Source organism: Lepidochelys kempii, chromosome 21 (genome assembly GCF_965140265.1).
Source record: "Lepidochelys kempii isolate rLepKem1 chromosome 21, rLepKem1.hap2, whole genome shotgun sequence".
Taxonomy (NCBI): Eukaryota; Metazoa; Chordata; order Testudines; family Cheloniidae; genus Lepidochelys; species Lepidochelys kempii.
This window is the reverse complement of record NC_133276.1, coordinates 156,524-169,491: the sequence shown is the minus strand read 5'-3', so window position 1 is coordinate 169,491 and position 12,968 is coordinate 156,524. Positions and strand designations below refer to the sequence as shown.

Genomic DNA, 12,968 nt, shown 5'->3' with positions numbered 1-12,968 from the left:
ATTTCCAATCCTCCGTCCGTTCATGTCTCCGGGCAGAGTTCCATTGGACAGCGTCCACTGACTCCCTTGACGCCTTTGAGGAGCAGTGGGCGCTGTCCGGGGTCCTCTGCTCGGTGTCCCCGTCCGGTTCCCTTCGTTTGACCCTTTGACCGCACTCCCGTCCCTGTTATTTCATTAGTTGTCCCCCGTAATTACTTGGTTTTCCAGGTCCTGTGGACCCCCCACCCCTTAGGCTGGGGGGGGGGATCCTTTAGCAGTGGGCGGGCTTTGCCTGCCCACTTTCTGGGTCCCAATAAGGCCTGAAGCTGATGGGAGAAAGGTAAGTGAGCGAGCTGGGAGCTCTGCGACGTCACCTGCTGGAGAGCAGAGGGAATTGACCGAGCGACGGACTAGCTAATTTAAATATCAAGGTTGTTCTCTGGGGGCAGGCTCCACCGAAGGGCAGAGAGAGTTGACTGAGCAAGGCAGTATCTTATTTGCATATTAAAATCTGGCCGTTTGGGGACATTGGGGTAAAACTTGAGTAAATTTTGGCGTTGGGACCCGTATTTTTAGTGTGGCTTATTGGGAGCCTGCCTGGGCAGAACTGCGGCTGACTAGGTGTGTGGTCACCCTCACGTGGAAGGCTGTTGCCCGTAGGGAAGGCGCGCCGGGCAGCGGCCGGGCAGCGGGGCGAGCCCTCGGAGGACTGTTGCACGGGTGGGTGCTTTGGCACGGTTATGTTTTCTCGGCGGTTTTGAAACTAGATCGCTGCCTTTCGGGGGCCCTTCGTGGGCTGAGGCGTGTTATCACGCGCGCTGTCTTGACAGCGGCCGTGGGGAACGAGCAGGGAGCCGTTGGGGCGCGAGGCGGTGCCTGGCCTGGAAGGCAGCGTGGGGCCGGTTAGCGCGTGCTGGTGATTGCGAGGAGAGCCGCTACACGACGGGGGCGGGGCGCTCGCTGTCTCGCGACTTGGGAAGCGCCGCGCTTCGGGCCTGCCCCGCGTTTTCTGACAGCTGCTCTCCCACTGGGCCTAGTGACGTGACGTTTTCTAAAAGAGCTGATCTCCCATTGGGCGTAGTGAGGTGAGGTTTTCTGAAAGCTGATCTCCCATAGGGCCCTCACTAAGTGACGTTTTCAGACACAGCTAATCTCCCATTGGGCCGTCGCTAGGTGACGTTTTCTGAAAGCAATGGTGGGCGGAGCCGTCAGGGCCTTGTGCAGTCGGAGCTCGGTGCACGCCCGCGAGAAGCCGCTCGAGGCCGAGCGGCGCTGATTCCGGCTGCTTGGGCGGAGGAGCGGAGACCACAGCAGCGGGCGCTGCCGTCCTGCCGGGCGAAAAGCCGCAGCCCCTGGGGATGTTCGCTGGTCGCGCCCGCTTGCGCGCGCAGGTGTTTTCTGAGAGCCAATGGGCTGTCACTAGGTGACGTTTTCTGGAGCTGGCAGCCAATGGGCTGTCACCGCCTGGGGGCGGAGATCTCCGCAGGTGCCGCGGCTTAGAAACGTCTCGAAGACGCGGGACAGTTTGGAGTCGCTGAGCGGAAGGCGGGAAATCGCCAGGCTGGGGCGCGAGGATCCTGCGGGCAGCGAGTCAGCCGCAGGTCCGCGGGCGGGGCGGGGCGGGGCCGGACCGGACGGACCGGACTCCGTGCGTCGCGGCGGGTGCGTGGGGGGATGTTCGTAGCTGCAGAATCTGTTCCGTGCGTGTGAGCGAAGGCGCTGTACGCGGGCGGCCTGAGGCTTGCGCTGTTGTTGCGCGGCGGGAGTGGGGAGCTGGGCTCTGGGTGAGAGGCCTAGGGGGGCGGGGCTCAGAGCTAGAGGTTAGGGTGGGGGTGAGGATGGGGCTGCGGTTTTGGTTAAGGGGGTTAGGGTTGGGGACCAGGTTATAGGGTTCTGGGTTAGCAATTATTGGTTCAGGTTGGGTTCTGGGTGTAGGGTGGGTTAAATCTTGGGGTTTGGGGTTTAGATTTTGGGGGGAGGGTTTGGCCATCAGCAGCATAGAAGTACGGGTGGCAATGGGGTGCCAAGCAATAGCGATTGATAAGTAGGGGGGTTTAGATCGTTTTAGTGTCAGTAGCACCCTAGAGAGGGGGGAAGGGTAATGTTTGCTACAGGGGGCAAAAGTATTGGGGAAGAGGGTTAAAGTTGACCCATCATAGTTAAGGCTAAGATTTTTGTCATGGTTATTTTTGATAAAAGTCATGGACATTAAACAAAAATTGATGGAAGCGCTGACCTGTCCCTGACTTTTACTAAAAATAACTGACAAAATGGGGAAGCAGGAGGCATCTACCACTTCTCTCGTGGCTCCTGTGTTCCCCCCATCACCCGTGGCTGTGGCTCCAGAGTCCTTCGTGGCTTCTGGGAGCTGCAGGGTCTGCCGGTGATAGCTGGGAGGTGTGGGGTCCCCCTGTTGCCCATGATGTCCGGGAATTCCTGGGTTCCTAAGAACATGAGAACGGCCATACTGGATCAGACCAGAGATCCATCTGTCCCAATATCCTATCCCAATATCTGACAGTGGCCAATGCCAGGTGACCCAGAGGGAATGAACAAAATGGGTAATCATCAGGTGAGCCATTCCCTGTCGCTCATTCAAACAATTCATTCAAGCTTCTGGCAAACAGGCTAGGGACAGCATCCCTGCCCATCCTGGCTAATAGCCATTGGTGGACCTAGCCTCCATTAATTTATCTAGTTCTTTTTTGAACCCTATTATAGTCTTGGCCTTCACAACATTGCTCAGCTGGGAACTCTGGTGTCCAACCGTGGTGGCTGGGAGCTGCGGAGTCCATCTGCAATGGCATGAGGCTGCGGCTTACCCTGCCGCCCACGGTGACTGGGAACTCCAGGATCTGCCTGCAGTGGTTGGGAGCTGGGGGTTCCCTTTGTTGCCTGCAGTGGCTGAAGGCTGCCTGTGGAGGCTGGGAGCTCTGGTGTCCACCCATGGTGGCAGAGAGCTCTCAGGTCTGCTTGCAGCAGCTGGGAGCTGCAGGGTCCATCTGCGGTGGCAGGGGCCTGTGGGAGCTCCCCCACCACCTATGGCTGCTGGGAGCTCCAGGGTCTGCGAAGCTGTGGGGTCTATTTGTAATTATGCGGGTCTGTGGGGTCCCCACACCATCAATGGCTGTTTGGAACTCCTGGGTCCACATGCAGCAGCTGGGAGCTGCAGGGTCCATATGCAGTGGTGTGGACCTGTGAGGGCTGTCCTGCCGCCCATGGCGCTGGGAGCTCCAGGGTCTGCCTGTGGGAGCTGTGGGGTTCCCCTGCAGTGGCTGGGAGTTGTGGGGCCCTGCCTCCGCCCACAATGGCTGGGCGCTCCTGGGTCCCTCTGCCACATGTGGCAAATGGGAGTTCTGGGGTCCACCTGTGGTGGCTGGGAGCTACAGGGTCCATCTGCAATGGCACGGGGCTGTGGAACTCCAGAGTCTGCCTGCAGCGGCTGTGGCAGCTGGAAGCTGTGCCCCCCTACATTTGGGGTCCCTCTGTCACATGCAGCAGCTGGGAGCTACAGGGGTGCATCTAAAATGGCATAGGTCTATGGGGTCCTCCTGTCACCTGTGGCTGCTGGGAATTCCAGGTTCTTCCCATGGTGGCTGGGACCTATAGGGTCCCCCACCTGCCTGCAGCGACTGGGGGCTGCCTGTGGCAGCTGGGAGCTCCAGGGTCCCCCTCTCACATATGGTGCCTGGGAGCTCTGGGGTCTGCCCACTGCAGCTGGGAGTTCTGGGGGGCCCCCGCTGCTCACAGTAGCTGGGAGCTGTGCAGTCCATCTGTTGTGGCATGGGCCTGGGGGAGCTCTCCTGCCACCCATGGCTGCTGGGAGCTGCAGGGGACCCCTGCTGCCAGTGGTGGCTGATAACTACGGGGCCCCCACTGGCTGACAGTTCCAGTGTTGCTGCCCCAGGGCTGAGGTGGAAAATGTCACTGAGATCTCTGGAAGTCACGAATTCTTTGATTCTGTGACCTCCGTGATATAATCTTAGCTTTAATCATTGTTGACTCTCTCTCTTAATATAGGTCTGCTCTAGCGCAGTTGAGACAGAGAAGACAGAAGCTCACACCCTGGCACAGGTTTGGGCAGCGATGGCTGTTGGCTTATTTGCTGTGCTTGCGGAGAACTTGTCCAGGCCAGTAGAGCAGCCCAGCCAGATGAGGACCTGAGCAGCCTGGACATCCCACTCGGCGGGAGCTGAGGAGCCCAAGAGTTCTGTCTGGTGATGGAGGAGGAGCAGCTGTGTATTTTGCTGAAATGATGTCTCTCTATCAAGTGTCTGAGTAGCAAGGTGCCTCCCTGAGAGCAGAGAGCTGCTTCTTCTTTGCAAGGGATGGGTCCTGGGGAGGTTGGAGCCCTGCATTTGGCTGTTAATGGGCTAGGAGCATCACCCTGCTCCCCAAGATTGAATGTGAAGAAGGAAAACCTGCCTGCAACTAGGGACACTCTGTCATTCCTGGTCTGTCCTTCCAAGTCACTGGTGTGAGTCACTGGACAAAATATCGAGTACAGCCAAAGAAAACCATCTTCTGTTCCTTCAGAGGACCTGAGCATCCTGGCCAGGCATGGGATGGGATAGGGGTAGGGAGAGACCTGCAGGACTGTTGTCCCTTACCAGGGCTGATCACTTCAAGTGCTGGCTAGGCTGGTGGGGACTAGGGAAGGGGGCTCCAGGAAGCAGAAACCAGTGACCCGACTGCCCATGTCTGTCCTCCATGCCCCAGTGCTGGCCTGCGTTCTCTTTTCAGTTCCTAATGGCGTTGGGCAGATGAGAGAGAGGCCAACCTGGAGGAGAGACCAGGAGAAGGAGCAGCCACTCTGAGACCATTCAGCGGAATGGAAACCAGACGGTGAGCTGTGCAGTAGGTGCAAATAGAAATTTACTTAAGGTAAGTATTGAAAGAGCGCTTTAAACACTCTTGTCTATGGAGAGAAACGTGTTATGTTAGCATAGGGTGGGTCCATGAGAAAAAAGTCCTTGAATCTAACTGGGGCACATGAAGGTTGGTGGAGTCCCGGTTTCCCACTAAGGGAGTTGTCAGGGCCCCGGGAAGGGAAAGTATTAGTTTTTCCTGAATTATGGTTATCTTCCAGGAAGGTAAATTGCCTGTAACCAGGAGGCTCAGGCCTCAACTCTCTTCCTTCCACATCACTGGGTGTGAATAACTGGTCACTGCACTCTGCTCCTTGTCTGTACTGACTAGCTTCCTTCAGAAGACGTGAGCATTCTGGTTAGGTACAGACCTCTTTGGGATAAAGGCAAGGGGAAGGGACAGTAGTCTGCTGTGCAGTGTGATTGCTTTGGGTGCAAGAGCAGCCAGGTACCTCTTCAGTTAGCCATTACTGTCTTGAGGAGTGTAGGAAAAATCCCTCTGGAATAGCAAGAGCCAGAGATAAATACCATTGCTGTCTCTGCCACTAAGTTTTTCTTGGGCTGTGTTTTCTGCAAGGGAACACTTGTGGAGGATTAGTTCAGCTCCGTCCTGAGGTAGAGAGCAAAACTAGCCTGGCCTCAAGACAGATGCCAGGCAAGACCAGCGGGGAGCAAAGCAGCTGTTCTTGTCACTAAGATAAGTGTTTGTCTCCTAATGGCTGTGGTGACAGCCCTGATGATTTTAGAGAGTACTTCCCTTTGGCTGGGGCTAATTTCCAATAAAAGGTTCCCAACTAGCTCTGGGGGCAGGTGGAGGATTTCTCCATCTTGAGAGCTGCTGATCTTCCTTGGCAAATTCTAATGTGTATTTCTAGTGCAGCTCCCCATGGGAGGAGTTGTCTTCTCTTGCCTGTGTTTCTAGATTGTGGTGACCTGGGCACTGCTTGGTGCAGCTGGATGTGTGTTCCGTGATTGATCAGTAGGGTGTGTTTTTGTTTTTTTTTTTGGTAACTTTTTTGCTTTTGCAATGACCCTAGTCAGGCCTAAAAATTTGTTCCCTAGAGTTACCCAGGCTTCTCCCATCCCATCCCTGTTGCAGCAGCCTAGTCCCCAGTAGGAAAAATTAGCTTAATGAATACTTGACTTTAAGTGAATTTTGTGTGTAGAACCTCTAGAGTTACGAACACCAGAGTTACATACCGACACGTCAAACACACACCTCATTTGGAACAGGAAATATGTAATCAGCAGCAGCAGAGATTATTTAAAAAAAAAAAAGCAAATAGAGTACAGTAGTGTATTAAACGTAAATGATTTTTAAAAAAGGGAAAGCTTTAAAAAAAGATTTGAAAAGGTAAGGAAACTGTTTCTGTGCTTGTTTTCGTTTAAACTAAGATGGTTAAAAGCAGCATTTTTCTTCTGCATAGTAAAGTTTTAAAGTTGTATTCAATCTATGTTCAGTCGAAAGAACAGCCATAACATTTTGTTCAGAGTTATTCCTGGGGTATTTGTAACGCTGAGGTTCTACTGTAATTGCTGGGGATGGGTCTATGCCTGCAAATGTTCAAAGGATATGCATCTAATGTTACGCACATGCATAAGTGTCTGCAGGATATGGGCCAGTCCCTCCATGGACTCAGTTACATAAAGGACAGACCTTTGCTTCAGAGTTCGACTTTCTCTTCAAGCTCATTTTTAAAAACTCCAGTTTATAAAGACTGCAGTATAAACAAGTTTTCCCGTGAAATGTTACTAAATTAGTGTTTGATGCTTTTAAGAGTAGCAAGAGCAGTAGCCTTGAAAGTGTGCGGAGTGACATTCACTGCCCCAATGCGCGGTCATTATATAACGTCAGTCAGGCTACGTGAGCTGCTCCGGAGGGTTTTTCATGCAGAAATTGAATGGAAAGAAGATATAATCCTCCACATTTTACAAATGGGGAAACAAACACATCACAGTTGCAGGCTTTCTCCAGGGAGTAACGATGTAGTTGTGTTTGTAGGTGTTCAAAAAACTCAAAACCAAAAAAAGTTTGCATTGGTGGACTATAGAGTCTAGCCACTCCTTATTCACTTCCTCCATGCTATTCATGATTGTATAGACCTCTCTCATATCACTCTTAGTCATCTCTTTTCTAAATTGAACAGTGCCAGTATTTTTAATCTCTCCTCCTATGGAAGTTTTTTCATACCCATAATCATTGCTGTTGCCCTTCTCTGCACCTTTTCCAATTCTAATACATCTGTTTTGAGATAGGGCGACCAAAACTGCCCGCAGTAATCAGTGTGTGGGTGTACCATGGATTCATATAGTTGCATTATGATATTTTCTGTCTTGTTTACTTTACTAATGGTTCCTAACCTTCTGTTAGATCACTGTGCAGTGGCAGTCCAAAAAGTACATGAGGGCCTTCCGTTACATACCACAGTTAGTAGTTATGCAATTTTGTATACGAGTTCCTTCAGAACTCTTGGGTGAATACCCTCACATCCTGGTGACTTATTACTATTTAATCAATTTGTTCCAAAACATCCTCTATGGACACCTCAGTCTGGGATAGTTGTTCAGATTTGTCACCTAGCAGGAATGGCTCAGATGAGGGAATCACATCCTCTGCAGTGAAGACCAATGCAAATAATTCAATTAGCTTCTCTGCAATGGTCTTGTCTTCCTGGAGTGCTCCTTTAGCACCTTGATCATCCAGTAGCCCCGCTGATTGTTTGTCAGGCTTCCTGCTTCTGATGTACTTAAAATAATTTTGCAGTTAGTTTTTCTGTCTTTTGCAAGTTGCTTTTCAAATTCTTTTTTGGCCTAGCCAACTCTACTTTTGTATAGTCAGCTCTATAAGAGATCTATATATTATCACAGAGAGGGACTCTCCCACTATGCCCCATCATAGCAGTTCTTGCTCACAACCTATCAACTTTTGGAAAGAGACTTAACTATCTTGAAAAAGTTGACAGCGAAGAGTTACAAAGGGACCTCAGAAAACTGGATGACTGGGCAACAAAATGACAGATAAAGTTCAGTGTTGATTAGCTGTTCCCATGCAAGAAAAAAATCTTGGAGTCATAGTGGATAGTTCCTTGCAAACAGCTGTTCAATGTGCAGCAGCACAGAAAAGCCAACAGAATGTTAGGAGCTATTAGGAAAGGGAAAAATAATAAAACAGAAAATACCATAAGGCCACTATGTAAATCTTTGATATGCCCACACCTTGAATACTGCATACAGTTCTAGTTACCCCATCTCACAAAAGATATATTAGCATTGGAAAAGGTGCAGAGAAGGGCGTCAACCAGAACCATTGGAACCACTTCCATAGGAGGAAAGATTAAAAAGACTGGGACTGGTCAGCTTTGAAAAGAGATGATTAAGGGGGATTATGACAGAGGTCCATGAAATCAGCAATGGTGGGGAGAAAGTGAATAAGGAAGTGTTCTTTACCCCTCTCGTAACATAAGTACCAGGGGGCCACCCAATGAAATTAATAGGCAGCAGGTTTAAATGAAGCTAAAGGAAGTACTTCTTCACACAACACAGTCAACCTGTGGAGCTCATTGCCAGGGGATGTTGTGAAGGCCAAAAGTATAACTGGGTTCAAAAAGAATTAGGTAAATTCCTGGAGAATAGGTCTATCAACGGCTCTCAGACAAGATGGTCAGAGATGCAACCTCATGCTTTGGAGTGTCCCTAAACCTTCAACTGCCAGAAGCGTCTGGCACTGGCCACTATGATAGACAGGAATACTGGACTAGACGGACCATTGGTATGACCCAGTATGGGTGTGTTTGTTGTCTAATCCCCCTGAAACTCCCCCCTACCGCCCAGGTGTAGGTGTCTGCATCCTTCCCCAAAACCCCTCCCAGACACTGAACCCCCAAATGCTTGTACACCTGGTGCCTGCCCCTACTCCTCATGGAGACCCAAGGCAGAGAAAGCGGACATCATGTGGAGAGCCTTCAACAGAACCAAGTACTGGCTAATGACCCCGCAGGCTCCCATGCTCAGTTGCATGCACCCTCTTCCCCTGCGTCCTTTCAGTGTCCCGTGGGGCTGAGCAGGATCTATCTGCTCATGGGCATGGTCTCTGCCGTACTGGGAAGGATGTGTACTGCCTGCCAGGCTCAGTGGGCCGCTCCTCCCACCCCCCATCTTTGTAGAGAGTTTGGGCTTAGAAGAAGTGCTGCTGGGACTAGTGCTGCCCAGACCTATATTATCACCCCCAGCTCCATTACTGCAGCACCCAAAAGCCTCGCTCAGGGTCCAAGTCTCATTGTGCTGAGCATTGCATGGACAATCAGAGACAGAGGGATGCATATGGAGATGAGTGTGTCAGGAATGTGGATGGAGGGATGTATATAACATACAGGGGGTTGGACTGAAGGGTTGGACAGAGGGCTGAAGGGATGGATGGTGATGTCACAGGCTGCTAGTTTGGTGGATTCAGCTCATGGCTGCTGGTTCTGTCACCTCTGGGCCCCTGTTTCCTGCAACATCCACCCAGCAGAACCTGGCCTTGCACACCATACGTGTGCTACATGCAGTGCTCAACCTGCTGCTCAGGGATGTACAAGCATGCGGTTTCCCAGCTGCTGAACCGCCTGCTCCAAAGCCTGCTGCAGGTCTCACCTTCCTTGGGCAGCAAGACCCTGGCCAGGGTGGTCCCTCAAACCTCCTCACATCATGTTCACAGAGCAGCCTAAGAAGCACAGAGACACCCTGGTGTCTTAGGACTGGGAAATGTGCCACCATCTTCTCTGTAGCACCATGGCACTGTTACACCATAGTGACTACCTGCAGGGCACAAAACTGTCTCAATGGGGTGGGCAAAGCTGGGACGGGGCTGTAGCATCACAAACTGCTCAATGTCCCAATTTCCTACTACTAGGAGTTACTGACATCTAGACTTTTGGGAGGGGAAGGCGGGGGCTGTCCTGCCACATTTGCTACACCACAATTTCCCATCACTGGGTCCAGGGGTGGGAGGAGTTGGAGTTTTGACTTCCGTGAAATCTTTATTTTAAATTGGGACACTCATAAAATGAGATTTTTCTGCCTGCCACGGACACTGCACCCCTGGAAGGGGACAGTGCAGGGAACAGGCCTATGGCTGACAGACCCTCGGGCTGGGCACAGTCATCGTGGGCCCCTCTCCCCAGGAAGACCCGCGCTCCTGGACTCACCGTGGCTGCATGTGGGGGAGGTCATGATGCCTTCGACTCCAGACACCTTCAAAGCCGCTAGGGGGCTCATTGAGATAGCAGCGCCCAGGTCTCCAACTACGAGGACTCAACTCCCTCGAGGCACGGCACCATACGGGGCAAGCTGATCGTGTTCAGCCTGTCTGCCCCCCAACCAGGATCTCCGCGCCGCTCGGAGTCCTGGCATCACACCTGTGCCCTGCGCTAGTCCGACTTGTGGCATTGGTCTTGCAGCCCCGACCCTCGGAGCCACTCCCACTCGAAGTGTTCGTCCGCAGATAAGCCATGGTTCCACTCTGTGACCTCGCGGCGCTCTCAGCATGGGCCTCAGCCTGCAGCTTCCAGGCGTCGCCCGACGGACCGACACCACTCTACATAACGGCACTGCACCCCATCCTGGCACCGCTCTACCTTGTGGCACTGCTCCCCAACGCAGCGCCATTCCCGCTCATGACACCGCTTCCACTCCTGGCACATGCTTCGACACTGTCCTCAATTGCAGCACTGCTCTACATCGAGGCACCAGTCCTTATCCCGGCGCCGCTACACGTTGCAGCACCGCTCTACTTCACGCACCACAGTCTCTCCCCACAGCGACACCATCCTGCACCGCGGTACAGATAAACATTGAGACCCCGCTACCGTTCACAGCACCCATCCCGTCTGTCGGAGGATGATGCCTCCCTTGTGCAGTCCCACACTGCCCCCTCTCCCCCCCCCCCCGGGCCGTTCTTCTTGATCGCCCTCAATCAGGCAGGGCATCGGGGATGTCTGAGGCACCCAGATCAAGGCTGTGGAGCCTAAGGCAGGACGTATCAGCACCCCAGTGGCAATTCTGGACCCCTTGGGCATACCATCAGGCCCAGGGTGCCCCTCCTGGCGTTCTTCCGTCTTCCCATTCAGGATCTCGCCTCCCAGAGGCAACTCTCAGCCCCTGGACCCAGCCCCACATCCGCCTGTGGAGGCTACACCCAGTGCTCATGAGGACCTGGTCCCTGAGGATCAAGAGGCAGCCACGGAACCGATCCATTACACCACAGGTGGAAGGCCTCTGCCACCTCCCCCTGCAAGGGCCCACACACAGAAATCCGCTCCCTTTAAATGGCCTCTCACTGCTCTCAGAGGGCTCTGACTAACCAAGCACATAATACATAATTTCAGGGAAGCAGACAAGTCCCATCAGCTCTAGATTGCATCCACTAGTCTAGAGACAGCAACAACAATAAGTCACTTCCTTCCACCCCCCTCCACCTGTAAGTCTATAGCTAACATGACCCATCTAGGCACAGAGCTATTGACACTCAAGTCTGCATCCCCACAGCTTTCTACACCTGCCTATATCCAATGAAGGGAGATAGTAGAAGTGTCTTCGGCTAATAATTGTCTGAGAGTGTCCCCCTCCTCCCCATGACTAAATGTGAAGGAGGGTGACCTGTGTGCAAGTAGAGATGCTCTGTAGTTTCTGGTCTGTCCTTCCATGTCATTTGGTGTGAGTCACTGAAGAACACATTGTTCGTCAGTTCAGTACTCAGTCATTCCTTTCTTCAGAGAACCAGAGCATCCTGGCAGGCATGGGTGTCGTCGGCTGAGGGTGTGGAGAGACCTGGGTGGCTATAGTTCCTTATGAGAGATGAGCATTTTAGGCCCTGGGTAGGCTGGAGAGGTATAGAGAAGGGGGTCCAGTGAGCAGAGCCAGGTGACGTGTCTGTCTGTCTGTCTAAGGCAAGCACTGGTGAATGGAAGACGAACTTACAAGTGTGGTCTCTCTCTCTCTCTTTTCAGTTCCTATTGATTTTGGGTAGATGAGAGAATGACCAACCTGTGGCTGAGACCATCCAGGGAGATGGAAACCAGACAGTGATCTACGGAGGAAGAGCAAATAAAAATCTGCTTAAGTTAAGTATTGAGGGAGGGCTCCAAAAACTCTTGTCAGCATGGGGTGGGTCCCTGAGAAAAGGCCTTTGCATCTCTCTGGGACATTTCTTCCGGCAGCTCACGGAAGCTACTAGATCGCATGCCCTGGGGGACTAACTTGAAGGGGAAAGGAGTCCAGGAGAGCTGGCTGTATTTCAAGGAATCCCTGTTGAGGTTACAGGGACAAACCATCCCAATGAGTCGAAAGAATAGTAAATATGGTAGGCGACCAGCTTGGCTTAATGGTGAAATCCTAGCGGATCTTAAACATAAAAAAGAAGCTTACAAGAAGTGGAAGGTTGGACATATGACCAGGGAAGAGTATAAAAATATTGCTCGGGCATGTAGGAATGTTATCAGGAGGGCCAAATCGCACCTGGAGCTGCAGCTAGCCAGAGATGTCAAGAGTAACAAGAAGGGTTACTTCAGGTATGTTGGCAACAAGAAGAAAGCCAAGGAATGTGTGGGCCCCTTACTGAATGAGGGAGGCAACCTAGTGACAGAGGATGTGGAAAAAGCTAATGTACTCAATGCTTTTTTTGCCTCTGTCTTCACGAACAAGGTCAGCTCCCAAACTGCTGCGCTGGGCATCACAACATGGGGAAGAGATGGCCAGCCCTCTGTGGAGATAGAGGTGGTTAGGGACTATTTAGAAAAGTTGGACGTGCACAAGTCCATGGGGACGGACGAGTTGCATCCGAGAGTGCTGAAGGAATTGGCGGCTGTGATTGCAGAACCATTGGCCATTATCTTTGAAAACTCGTGGCGAACCGGGGAAGTCCCGGATGACTGGAAAAAGGCTAATGTAGTGCCAATCTTTTAAAAAGGGAAGAAGGAGGATCCTGGGAACTACAGGCCAGTCAGCCTCACCTCAGTCCCTGGAAAAATCATGGAGCAGGTCCTCAAAGAATCAATCCTGAAGCACTTGCATGAGAGGAAAGTGATCAGGAACAGCCAGGTGAGCATGGATTCACCAAGGGAAGGTCATGCCTGACTAATCTAA

General features: G+C 52.2%; 1 long non-coding RNA gene across 2 annotated transcripts; it reads left to right on the top strand.

Moving 5' to 3' along the window:
- The first annotated feature begins 1,209 nt into the window (after nucleotides 1-1,209).
- LOC140901246 (uncharacterized) lies at nucleotides 1,210-12,301 on the top strand. 2 transcript variants are annotated; one of them, XR_012155811.1, is made up of 3 exons: nucleotides 1,210-1,370; nucleotides 4,000-4,863; nucleotides 11,834-12,301. It is a non-coding gene; the product is annotated as an uncharacterized lncRNA (long non-coding RNA). The 2 variants fall into 2 exon arrangements; XR_012155813.1 differs by lacking the exon at nucleotides 1,210-1,370 and having other exon boundaries at nucleotides 3,406-4,265; nucleotides 4,723-4,863.
- The last annotated feature ends 667 nt before the right edge of the window (nucleotides 12,302-12,968 follow it).